Source organism: Ornithorhynchus anatinus, chromosome 1 (assembly GCF_004115215.2).
Source record: "Ornithorhynchus anatinus isolate Pmale09 chromosome 1, mOrnAna1.pri.v4, whole genome shotgun sequence".
NCBI lineage: Eukaryota > Metazoa > Chordata > Mammalia > Monotremata > Ornithorhynchidae > Ornithorhynchus > Ornithorhynchus anatinus.
In genome coordinates this window covers 79,240,875-79,254,043 of record NC_041728.1, presented here as the reverse complement: position 1 = coordinate 79,254,043, position 13,169 = coordinate 79,240,875, and positions in this window count along the sequence as shown.

Sequence of the window (13,169 nt, the reverse complement as noted above, 5' to 3'; positions counted from 1 at the left end):
TCCTAGACCTCTCAGCTGCCTTTGATACTGTGAAGCACTCCTTTATCCTTGAATCTTTATCCAACTTTGGCTTCTCTGACACCCGCCATTCTACATTCTCCTACCTCTCTGATGGTTCCTTCTCAGTTTCTTTAATGGTTCCTTTTCTTCCTCCCATCCTCTGGCAGTGGAAGTCCCTGTGTTGGTTCTAGGTCCCCTTTTGAATTCTCCATTTACACCCACTCCTTTGGAGAATTCATTGGTCCCAAGGCTTCAATTACCATCTCTATGTGAATGATTCCCAAATCTACATCTCAGCCCTAATCTCTCTCTACCCCTGTAATTACTCATTTCCCCATTCATTCATTCATTCATTAGCCTTTATTGAGCGCTTACTATGTGCAGAGCACTGTACTAAGCACTTGGAATGTACAAGTCGGCAACAGATAGAGACAGTCCCTGCCCTTTGACGGGCTTACAGTCTAATCAGAGGAGACAGGCAGGGAAGAACAATGGCAATAAATAGAGTCAAGGGGAAGAATATCTCATAAAAACAATGGCAGATAAATAGAATCAGGGTGATGTACATCTCATTAAACAAAATAAACAAAATAAATAGGGTGAGGAAGATATATACGGTTGAGGGGATGAGTACAGTACTGAGGGGGTGGGACGGGAGAGGAGGAGGAGGAGGAGAGGGAAAGGGGGGAGAAGAGGGTTTAGCTATGGAGAGGTGAAGGGGGGGTAGAGGGAGCAGAGGGAAAAAGGGGAGAGCTCAGTCTGGGAAGGCCTCTTGGAGGAGGTGAACTTTAAGTAGGGATTTGAAGAAGGGAAGAAAATTAGATTGACGGACGTGAGGAGAGAGGGCATTCCAGGACCGCAGGAGGATGTGGCCCGGGGTCGACGGCGGGATAGGTGAGACCGAGGGACGGTGAGGAGGTGGGCAGCAGAGGAGCGGAGCATTTGGGGTGGGCAGTAGAAAGAGAGAAGGGAGGAGAGGTAGGAAGGGGCAAGGTGATGGACAGCCTTGAAGCCTAAAGTGAAAAGTTTTGGTTTTGAGCAGAGATTGGTAGGCAACCACTGGAGGTGTTTAAGAAGGGGAGTGACATGCCCAGAACGTTTCTGCAGGGACTTCAGGACCTCTCTAGCTGGATGTCCCACTGAAACCTAAAAACAAATATGCCCAAAATTGAACTCTTTATCTTTTAACCCAAATCCTTTCCTCCCTACCATTGTAGACAATACCATCATCCTTCCTGTCTAATAAGCCCCTAACCTTGGCATTATCCTTGATTCCTCCCTCTCATTCAATGCATATATTGAATCTACCACTAAATCCTGTTGGGTCAACCTTCACCACATCACTAAAATCCTTCTTCTCCACTCTAATTGCTACCACAATGATCTAAACACTTATTCTATCCACACTGATCACTGCATTTGCCTTTGCATTTGCATCTGACCTCCCTACCTCTTTCCACTCTAATCCATACTTTACTCTGAACAGATGATTTTTCTAAAAGACATTTAGTACATGTCTCCCCAATCCTCAAGAGCCTATAGTGGCTGCCCATCAATCTATGCATCAAAAAGAAACCCCTTACCATTAGCTTTAAAGCACACAGTTGCCCCATGCTCCTCCACTAATGCCAAACCACTACTCTCTCCACCTTCAAAGCATTAGTAAGGTCACAGCTCCTCCAAGAAGCCTTCTCTAATAAAGCCCTCTTTTTTCAGGCTCCCTCTCTCTTCTACATTGCCTATAAATTTGGATCCGTGATCTTTGGATATTTTATATTCACTCTGCCCTCAGCCCTACCACATTTATGTACATATAAATTAAATATTATAATTTTTTAATTTATATTAATGTCTGTCTCCCCTCCAGACTGTAAGCTTATTGTGGGCAGGGAATGTGTCTGCTGTTTTATTGTACTCTCCCAAACACAAAGTGCTCTGGACATACAGTGGCTCAGTGGAAAGAGCACGGGCTTAGGAGTCAGAGGTGATGGATTCTAAATCTGGCTCCACTGCTTGTCAGCTGTGTGAATTTGGGCAAGTCATTTAATTTCTCTGTGCCTAGGTTACCTCGCCTGTAAATGGGAACGAAGACTGTGAGCCCCCACAAGGGTCAACCGAGAGCTCACCTCCTCCAAGAGGCCTTCCTAGACTGAGCTTCCCCTTTTCCCTCTGCTCTCTCTGCTCCCCCTCCACCCTCTGCTCCCTCCCCCTTCCCCCCTTCACCTCAGGCCCCTTTCCCCCACTCCTCCCCCTCCCCTCAGCACTGTGCTCATTTGTATATATTTTTATTACCCTATTTTTAGTAGAGGTGTACATCCCCTTGATTCTATTTATCATGATTACATTGTCTTGTTGTCTGTCTCCCCCGATTAGACTGTAAGCCCACCAATGGGCAGGGATTCTATCTGTTGCCGAATTGTACATTCCAAGTGCTTAGTACAGTGTTCTGCACATAGTAAGCACTCAATAAATACTATTGAATGAATGAATGTATCCCCTCGCCCCAGCGCTTTAAACAGTGCTTTGACATAGTAAGTGTTTAACAAATACCATCATCATCATCATCAATAAATATCATTAATTCACTGATTGATTAATTGATTAAAAGCCTTATGGCATTTCCAGTAAATGATTCAAAATGCAAGGAAACTAAGCTGAGACTGTGGAAATGAATCTGAAGCTCGAACTATCCACAAACAGTAACTTGACTAATATCAGGACTGGTAGTAAGACTTACCTTTTGTAAAGAAAGATCTATTCTATCCTACAAGATTTTGTGTATTTTTTAGTCTTCACCATTTCTATCAGCATTGCATTTCCAGCCAGTTCAGATAGTGGTCTATTTTATCAGTGTTCATTCCAAAAAGCAGAACCTTAAATAAATTAATTCCCCCAAGTCAGAGGGCTTTTCCCCTGTAAATCAAGGTGTTGCTGATTTTCTAAGTTAAACTATAGCTTTTTTCCCCTGGAACAAGGACATTTTAGCATAGAATAAAGAAAAATAAAAAAAAGAGTACGTTTCTGTATCAGGGTCATCTCCTGGGACTAATATACTTTTTTCTGGTTTATGACCAAGCTCAAAACAGCCTATTTCTTTAAACCAGCTATCCTATATTAAAATAAAAAAATCTCTTAGGTTCAAATGTCAGTTCCCATAAAAAGTGTTTTTCAAGTGATGTTATAATTGGCACTGCAATTTTAATGATACAGTAAATGAATTCAAGACTGCTCACCTTTAGTAGTTATTCAAACAAATAATGTTCTAAATACAGAAAGTACCAGGTCAAGTTAAATGAGAGATTGGGTCACAGAGCCTGTAAAATTACTTTTATTCAGTTTGAAGCTCACTCTTTTGGTTCTGGGTTTAATCTACTAATACAAAAGTATCTTTTATTTAAATTCAGCATTGCGAAATTTAACAACACTTTAGTAATAGCTTTACCAGGAGTCTCTGTTCCCCTTCCTCATGACTGATGATTCTCTGTAAAAAGTTGTCACCCAAAATTTTTTTGAAAACTTGGAGCTCCCTTTGCCCCAAGGTCTGACTAGTTTATGCCTTAGCAGGCAAATCATGTCATTGCATCAAGGTGGGACCATTTCCTGATTTTTATTTCCATACAGATCTTTAATCTGATTTTCTTGTGGTCAATTCAGGGGCACAGTTACCCATGCCCTAAACTTAATGAGGTGCCCAATACCTCACTGGTCACTCACCCTCAATTCTTCCAGGTTTGGAGGTATGGGTCTAGCTTGTGCCAAGTGTGGCCTTGGCAGAATAGCTGCATCAATAGACCATTTGTCAGTCTGGCTGCCCTTCAATTCCTAACATTCACACTGCACTCAGTTTCCATGTTTCCCCTCCAGGTCTCAGCAACTTTAAGGAGACCTTCCAAGCCCTGTCTGAGAGGTCCTGGGGTCATGACTCATGGAATACAGGTTTTTTCCACTGGCTACATGATCCAGAGGAGCATGTAACAAGAACATCTATAGGGTTGCCAGGATGGGTAGCCCCTGTGGCAAAATTGTACCATCTACCACACTCCTGGCCTGTCCAATCCTTTAATGGCTCTGCCCATTGATGGATGGTTTAAGAGTAAATTGTCACAATTATTTGTACCAACCAGAACCTTCCCTGGACCGATGGAGCCTCTGTGACACATAGCAAAGTCAAACCACACTTCTGATCACCAAGATTACCTTGGAAAGTTGTTTTTTTTTTTTTTTTACTTAATTTTACTAGTTTGGAAGGGAATGACACACACTCACTCTACCAGAGGTCCAATACCAGTCTGTGGTCAAAAAAGCCTGTTCTGCCAATGCTGCTTCTTTCTGCTTCCAAGAGCTGCTGCCTTTGCTGCTCCAGATGTTTCTCTATATAACTCCAAGCTGCTTCTCTGCATGTTCCTAATACCCCCTTACAATTCAGAGCAATCACCTTTTATCTGCCCTAGGTGTCACAGCTGTGGCTCTGTGTGGCAATCATTGATTGGTCCAGGCCCATTACTGTTTAGAACAGAGAGAGAAAGCCACACCTCCATTCATGCTCTGCTCCCATAGGCCAGCAATCACCTGCTTTAGGTAAAGCCCATCAGTGCCTTCGCTAAGTTTCTCCCTTTTTGTTTTTCATTGGATCACAAATAGTCACTAATAAGACAGCTTGTTGTGGGCTCACCATCTGAATAAGGTTGTGCCATGACCAGGGAGAGTGCCTACATTCCTTTTACAGCTGGTAGGATTTTTTGCTCTCTTCTCTTTCCCCTACTTAACTCCTTATATGAAGCTGTAAAGTTTAACCATTAACTGTTCCCCACTTTTCTAATGGCCTAAAGAGACAGGAGAAGAATTGGGAAAAATAATTAATTTTTAGAATATTTATCAATCATTAAAATATTTTCAGCTCAATTTTCTTCCCTTCCTCCTACCCCATCCCATCATCATCATAATAACACAACAACTGTAAGATTTGTTAACTACTTACTATGTGTCAAGTGTTGGGGTAGATACAAGTAGATTCCTGTCTCACATGAGTCTCAGTCTGAGAACAAAAAGTATTTAATCCCCATTTTATAGATGAGAAAACTGAGGCACAGAAAAGTTCAATGATTGCCTAAAATCACACCACAGGTAAGTGGCACTGACAAAATTAGACACCAAGTTTTGAGTCCTAGCTGTGTTCTCTTTCCACTGGGCCATGTTGCTTCTGTTCTTCTGGTCTACCAATAAATGACTCTATAAACTTCAGGACGGTGATTTGAACCCATGAGAATCTACAATGTGTCACAGAATTTGAGTCACAGAATTATCTATTGCTTTGTAAAAAATTACAGCATCCATGTATATGTATACGAGGTTCACCAAGTTCATATGATTGCAATAATTCAATAACTTTTTCCAGTTAATAAAATCATGCAATGACTTTTCACCATGGACAAATGACTATTTTCTCATTGGGATCAGGATACAGATCTCAATTTCTAGTTGATTCCTAACACTTTTTTAAATTAATGCATGTGAAATTAGAGTAATAAGAGCAGCTATATAACCTTATATAACAAAGACTTTTTTATATGAGAAAATGCATTCAATTGGGATACACAGTAATGAGAAACAACAAATTACTGAAAGAAATGCAAATTCCTCAATTAGGACTATATAAATCCCACATGAGAAAGCCTGGATTGAAAGAATAAAACTCATTATGTTGAAAATATATCTTCTACCTGAACAAAATCATAGTGAAGATAAAAACCTGAATCCATGAGGGTATTTAGGATTAATAGCTTAGTTTCATACTATAGATTAATCAGGTAAAGAGTCCTTTGATAGCACAACGGTGTTTATGTTTCCTTTGGTGGCAATTTCTCCTTATAAATCACTGTTCAACTGGGAATACCATTTTATACTCAGCTTCACTTGTTTCAGAGGCCTAAGACTAATTATTGTCATTATGTTACAGAACTATTTTTCTCTATTGAAAGAGCCTTACACAGATCATGCTCCCTCAATAATTTTTCACGATCATTTCTGATAGCTGATAAGTAATCATCTCCATTTGAACCTGTTAAATATCATTTCTTGAACTGCTTCCATGATAGATAAGTACCACAATAGTAGTATTTTTTATGACAAATTAACATATTTATTCTTAGTATTTAGTGGTATCCTATTGAAATTTGTGCTAGGTTTGTTTCTCATTAGAAAAGCCATTCACTTAATGTTTTGCTCGATTTGTTTCATTCTAGAAGCATGATTCTTTCCTTCCCCTCTCCTTCTTTAGCATCTGCCAATGGGTTTATACAAGAGGGCCATAGATGAGAGTTCTGAGGTCCAGGGCTCCAGGTGGTCAGGGGGCCAGGAATTCAGGGGGCTGGGGTGCCAAGAAGCCAAGGGACTGAAAGGACAGAAAAGTGGTCCTTCTAGTCCTATGGGAGCCATGGTGGCCAGACTGGTGAGTTGAACTGGTGCTAAGATTTGGAGCTTGTGGTCCTGGTGGGAACACAGCTGAAGTGCAGGCTCCTCATGTGGCTGCCACCAGTGCAGATGAAGAGTCAGAGCACATGGCCGAGACCTGTCTCATCCTTGTCGAGACACTATGAATGATGCCTGCTGTGTGAACTTGGCCAAATCACGTATCTGCTCTTAGTCTCAGTTTTCCCATGTAAAATGGAAATTAAATACCTGTTCTTTTTCCTACATAGAATGAAGGAGACTTAAGTCCCACTGGGACAGCGACTGTGTCCAAACTAATCAATTATCCAATCAATCAATGGCATATATTTACGAGATGTTCTTCCCCTCGACTCTATTTATTGCCACTGTTCTTGTCTGTCCATCTCCCCCGATTAGACTGTAAGCCCGTCAAACAGCAGGGACTGTCTCTATCTGTTGCCGACCTGTTCATCCCAAGCGCTTAGTACAGTGCTCTGCACATAGTAAGTGCTCAATAAAGACTATTGAATGAATATACTGAGGACTTACTATGTGCTAAGCACTTGGGAGAGTACAACAGAATTAGCAGATATGTTCCCTGCTCAGAACAAGCTCACAGTCTTATATCCACTCAAAACACTTAATATAGTGCTTGGCACATAGTAACTACTCAAGAAATACCACAGTTATTACTAGTATTTTGGAGGGCCCCACAAACCTAATAACACCAAACTCATGGGAGAGTTAATCCACATTAGCTAAAAGGAGTAGTAGTGTTCTGAGCTCTCACAGGGTGTAATGAACTGTATTAAGCCTTAGGAAAGTATAAATAAAACATGATCAGTCAATCAATTTGGTTTACTGAGTGCTTACTCGGTGCAGAGCACTGTACTTAGCACTTGGGAGAATATGATATAAGAGACTTCATAGACATATTCCCTGCTCACAAGATGTTTACACTTGAATGGAACAAACTTGAGAAGCAGCAGTGGATAAAGCATGGCCCTGGGAGTACAAAGACATAACCTTGGACAAGTCACTAAACTCTGTATGTCTCAGTTACCTCATCTGTAAAATGGGAATGAAGACTGTGTGCCCAATATGGAACATGGACTGTGTCCAATCTGATTAGCTTGTATCCTGCCCCACCCCCGCCACCTAAAAAGAAATCACTCCCCAGCTGGGGTGAGGTAAATAAAGGGTGCAAATTTAAGTGCAATGAAATGAGAGCAATGAAACATTGAAATTGTAAAAGCAGAATACAATATAAGGACAAATACATAATACACAGAATAAAAATAGAAATCAGTAGGGAGTTGTGTCTGGAGGAGCAGAATTATAGGCTTTCCATCAGAGTCCACAGCATATTCAAAGTCACAGCAAAGGCTAGAACTAACCTTTCTGGCTCCATATCTTCATATCTTATTAAAACCTTACTGCCAACTTCAACTGCTCATTGTCCAAAGACTTAATCTTCATTGTTTCCAAATGTGCCCGTGTGCCCCCAATCCTTAATATATATATATATATATATATATATATATATATATATATATATATATATATACATACATATATATTGACTTCAGGAAAATCCAATTATCGCCATCCTTCTACCATTGCTTTCCAAACTCCTAAAGTTAGTTGTTTATACCCATTATCTCCACTTCTCCAGTGTTTTCCTTTCCTTCTTGAGACCTGACATCTGCTTCACTCACTCCATGGAAATGTCCCTATCTAAGGTTACTAATGACTTTCCTCTTGAAAATCAAAATCCTACTCCTTCCTAATTCTAATAAATCCCTCAGGTGCCTCAAATACCACCCCTTTCTCATGGAAATATTATCTAAGTTTGGCTTCACTGACACTGTCTTCTTCTGGGTCTTATCCTACCACTCTGGATGCTCCTTCATCTCTTTTGCCAGTTTTCTCCTCTGACTCCCATCCCCTTATTGTGATAGTACTTTGAGGCTCAGTTCTGGACTCCCTTCTGTTTTCCATCTACATTCACTCCCTTGGAGAACTCATTTGCTCCCACAACTTCAATTACCATAAGTTTGTGGATGACTTCCAGTTCTAACTTTCGAGTTTCAATTTTTCTCCTCTGCAGTCTCACATTTCCTCCTACCTCTAGAACATCCCCTTGGCATCATCCGTGACTAATCCCTTTCATTTAATCTGGAACTAAATCCTATTCTTTCTATCTTCATAAGAATCTAGAATCCCCCTTTTCCTCTACATTCAAAATGTTTCCAAGATTATCCAAGCACTTATATCATCAACTTGATTCTTTGCTGACCTCCCTGCTTTCATCTCTCCCACTTCAGTGCATGCTTAACTCTGCTATTCAGAGAACTCTTTTAAACAATTGTTCTGTGTATGTTTACCCACTCCCCGATGGTTCATTCATTCAATAGTATTTATTGAGCACTTACTTTGTGCAGAGCACTGTACTAGACACTTGGAATGTACATCTCTGCATCAAACAGAAACTCACTACTATTAGCTTTAAGGAAATCAGTAAGCTATGCCCCCTGAAAACTATAAGCTGCTTGTGGCCAGAAATTGTGTCTACAAGCTCTATTGAATTGTATTTTTTCCCAATCACTTGGTATGGTGCTGTGCACACAGTAACTTCTCAAATATCACTGATTGATTGATTAACCCTCAAAAGTGCAATAATTTGAGAAACTATCAACCCAATGTCCCAGGGAATGAAACTTAGGAATTGAATATATGTCATTATTGGGTTGGACCCATGATCCAAATATAGACAAATTATCTTGGACCTTTTAATTTTCTTTTTTTAAAAATCAAATTCCTTTCATTTTCCACTGTTTAGCCTAACCATGTGTATATCATATAAATATAGGATATCCATGACTCCTTATATACTGCACATTCTTGAAATTTTCCAAAATTACACTCCATATAGTTCTGTCTAGAATACTTCTAATGTTTATTTTAAAGGAAAAAAGAAAACCTCTCATCAACATTAAGCCACAAACAGCAGCCTCCTAACTAGAATGAGATGAAATTTAAAACCACCAGTTCTAATTGATGTAATTTTACATATCAACAACATCAAAATTTTAAAATGCTACAAGTTATCTGCTTTTTTTCCTCTTTTACTCTAGTGATGGTGTTAGATAGAGAAATTGTTGGCCCGCAGATCATGAAAGGAGGAGTGTTGTCCCGAGATAGAGTCTATGGTGAAGCTAGTAGTTTAGTTACAAAAATATTAGCTTTGTTGACATGGGCCCTTCTTCACAACTTAAGAATGAGTCTTGTCACACAAAACAGTTGGAACCATTTGGATTTGAAGATAATATTGAGCTCATAATTTAATATGCAGGAGCAGCTGAACATACCATTGAGTGACTATAAATTCATTTCAAAACGGACATAAGTATAAATATACCCTATTCCGTTGTTCATGTACATGCCTCATGTAACATAGGTTATTTTCTAATTGCTCCCATGTAATCTTGATACTCATAATGCCCATTTTTAAGAAACTGATCCCTCTTCTGATTGCCATGTGCCAGACTGGACTACCCGATGGTGTTGTGCCATATTAAATTGTTGGTTAGGATAGGATGTTTGAGTATGACTTCAAGATGCTTTTGCTTTGATTGCACCCTGTTTTATCTCAGCACCTAGCCGTCACAAGTACAATGGCATATCATTCTTCTCAAAAGGCTCACCCAATAAAAGGTCTTAATTTAAATTTTGCTTTGATTCTTTTTGACTAACCATACATTTCATGTCCTTATTTTGGGTGATTCTGTTTGCTGAACTGGAGGTCACACTAGAATTAGATGAGAACATACAGTAGACTTTTTCTATTCTTGAAGAGAAACATTTCCAGAATGGAAAAGCTGACAATATTCATTATTCTAAGATGCCCACCAAGTATGTTATATTTAGTACAAGTACTTACTACAGTGTTTTTTGCACACTGTAAGCACTCAGTGAATATGACTGACTGAATTTATGACTGTCGTGATTCCCCGGTTCATACCAACCAGTACCTTCCTGGGCCGAGGGAACCTCAGTGACACATAGTATTCATTGAATTGTATTTATGGAGTGCTTACTTGGTGCAGAGCACTGTACTACATTCAATAGCATTTATTGAGCGCTTACTATGTATTTATTGAGCGCTTACTTGAGAAGCAGCGTGGCTCAATGGAAAGAGCCCGGGCTTGGGAGTCCGAGGTAATGGGTTCGAATCCCTCCTCTGCCACTTGTCATCTGTGTGACTGTGGGCAAGTCACTTAACTTCTCTGTGCCTCAGTTCCCTCATCTGTAAAATGGGGATTAAAACTGTGAGCCCCACGTGGGACAACCTGCTGACCCTGTATCTCCCCCAGCGCTTAGAACAGTGCTCTGCACATAGTAAGCGCTTAACAAATACCAACATTATTATTACTATGTGCAGAGCACTGTACTAAATGCTTGGAATGTACAATTCAGCAACAGATAAAGACAGGCACTGTGCTAATGCTGGGGTGGATGTAAGCAAATCAGTTTTGACACAGCCCCTGTTGACATGGGGTTCACACTCTTAACCCCCAATTTACAGATGAGGTACCTCAGGCACAGAGAAGTGAAGTGACTTGCCCAAGGTCACACAGCAGTTAAATGCCTAGTAGTAGTAGTAGTAGAAGTCAAATCACATCTCTCATCACCAAGATTACTGTGAAAAGTTTTTTACTTAGTTTTACCAGAGTGCAAGGGAATGACACATATATACACTCACTCACTTCACCACCCAAAGGTCTAAGGTCTAATACCAGTCTGTGGTCAAAGGAGCACTTTATGCCAAGGCTCTCCTTTCTGCTTCCAAGTGCTGTTTCTTCTCCTGCTGTTGAGGGCTGTGCCCCTGAAGCTCTGTGTGCTTCCTTGTTGCTTCTGTACATGCTACCTCTACATGGTGCCCATATGCCTCAAAGCAACTGCCTTTTATCTGCCTTAGGCGTGACGGCTATGGCATTATGTGACAGTCATTGATAGGTCTAGGCCTGTTACTAGGTAGAACTGGGAGAGAAAGCCTGCGTCCCTCCATGCTCCACCCGCCAAAGGCCACCAATCACCTGCCTCAGGTAGAGCACATCAGTGCCTTTACAAAGTCTCTTCCTTGTTTTTGTTCGTGAGATCACAAACCATCATTAATAAGGCAACTTGTTAGGGGCTCACCACAATGACCACTTCCTTAAATTTAGCTTAGATCTGACTTTCTCACTTCACCCTGACAAATCACTGCACCTTGACTATAGCATTTGTGTCCTTACACTGATCTCCCTGATTCTATTCTCTCCCATCTCTAGTCCATACCTCACTGCTGCCTGGATCATTTTTCCAGAATGTCATTTTGCACACATCTTCACACTAATCAAATGCATCAAGGAAAAACTCCTAACCCTTGATTTTAATGCACTCAATCATCTCTCTCCATTCTCCTTATCCACTATCTTCTCCCACTTTACCCGAGCTGTCTTCATCACCTTTAAACTTGTTCACATTTCTTCCAGTGTCAAGTTCTAGCTCAGGTCTTCTCCACTGACTGGAGCTTCCTCCTCACCAGAATGCTCAATAAATATCATGCTACCCGTTCTCCCCTCTTAATTAAACTGTGAGACCAATGTGGGACAGAGCCATGCCCATGTCTCTCCCATACTAAAAAAAACCCCCTCCCTTGAGCTTACAGCTTCTTCTACTTATCACCCCATCTCCTTTTTCCTTTCCTCTCCAGACTCCTTAAGCAAGTTGTCTACACACGCTGCCTCAAATTTCTCTCCTCCAAGTCTCTGACTGTCTCCAATCTGGCTTCCATCCCCTTCATTGCACAGAAACCTTCTCAAATGTCACAAATTATATATTTCTTGCCAAATTCAATGGCCTCTACTCCATTCTAATCTTCCTCGACTCCTCAGCTGCTTTTAACACTGTTGATACCCCCTTTCTCTTGCAAATATGAACCAACTTTAGCTTCACTGACACTGTCTTCTCCTGGTTCTACTCCTATTTCTGTTCACTCATTCTCAGTCTTTCATGGCTTCTTCTTCTGCCTCTCACCCCCTAAATGTGGATGTCCTTCAAGGTTCATTTCTGGCTTCCCTTCTATTCTCCATCTACAGACACTCTCTCGGAAAACTCATTAACTCACATTATGATATACAAATCTACATCTCCAGACTAGATCTCTCTCCCTCTCTGCAGACTTGCATTTTCTCCAGCTTGTCTCAAGAAATATCTACTTGGATGTCTCACGTCACCTCAAACTTAACATGGCTAGAATAGAATTTCTTATCCCCCCGACCTAAACTCCATCTCCTGCTGATTTTCCTAACACCAAAAATTGTACAGCCATCCTTCCTGTCTCACAAACCCATAACATTGGCATTATCCTTGCCTCCTTTCTCATTCAACCCACATATTCAATCCATCATGAAATCCTGTTGGTGCAACCTTCACAACACCACTAAAATCTGCCCTTTTCTCTCCATCCAAACTATCACGTTAATACAATCACTTATCCTACCACACCATTTTTACTTTATCAGCCTCCTTGCTGACCTCCTAGCCCCCTGTCTGTCCCCACTCCAGTCCATACTTAACTCTGCTTCCCATGTTTGTTGTTTTTTTTTCCTACAAAAACGTTCAGGCCATGTTTCCCCTTTTTTCAAGAACCTCCAGTGGTTGCCCATGAATCTCTGCATCAAATGGAAACTCTT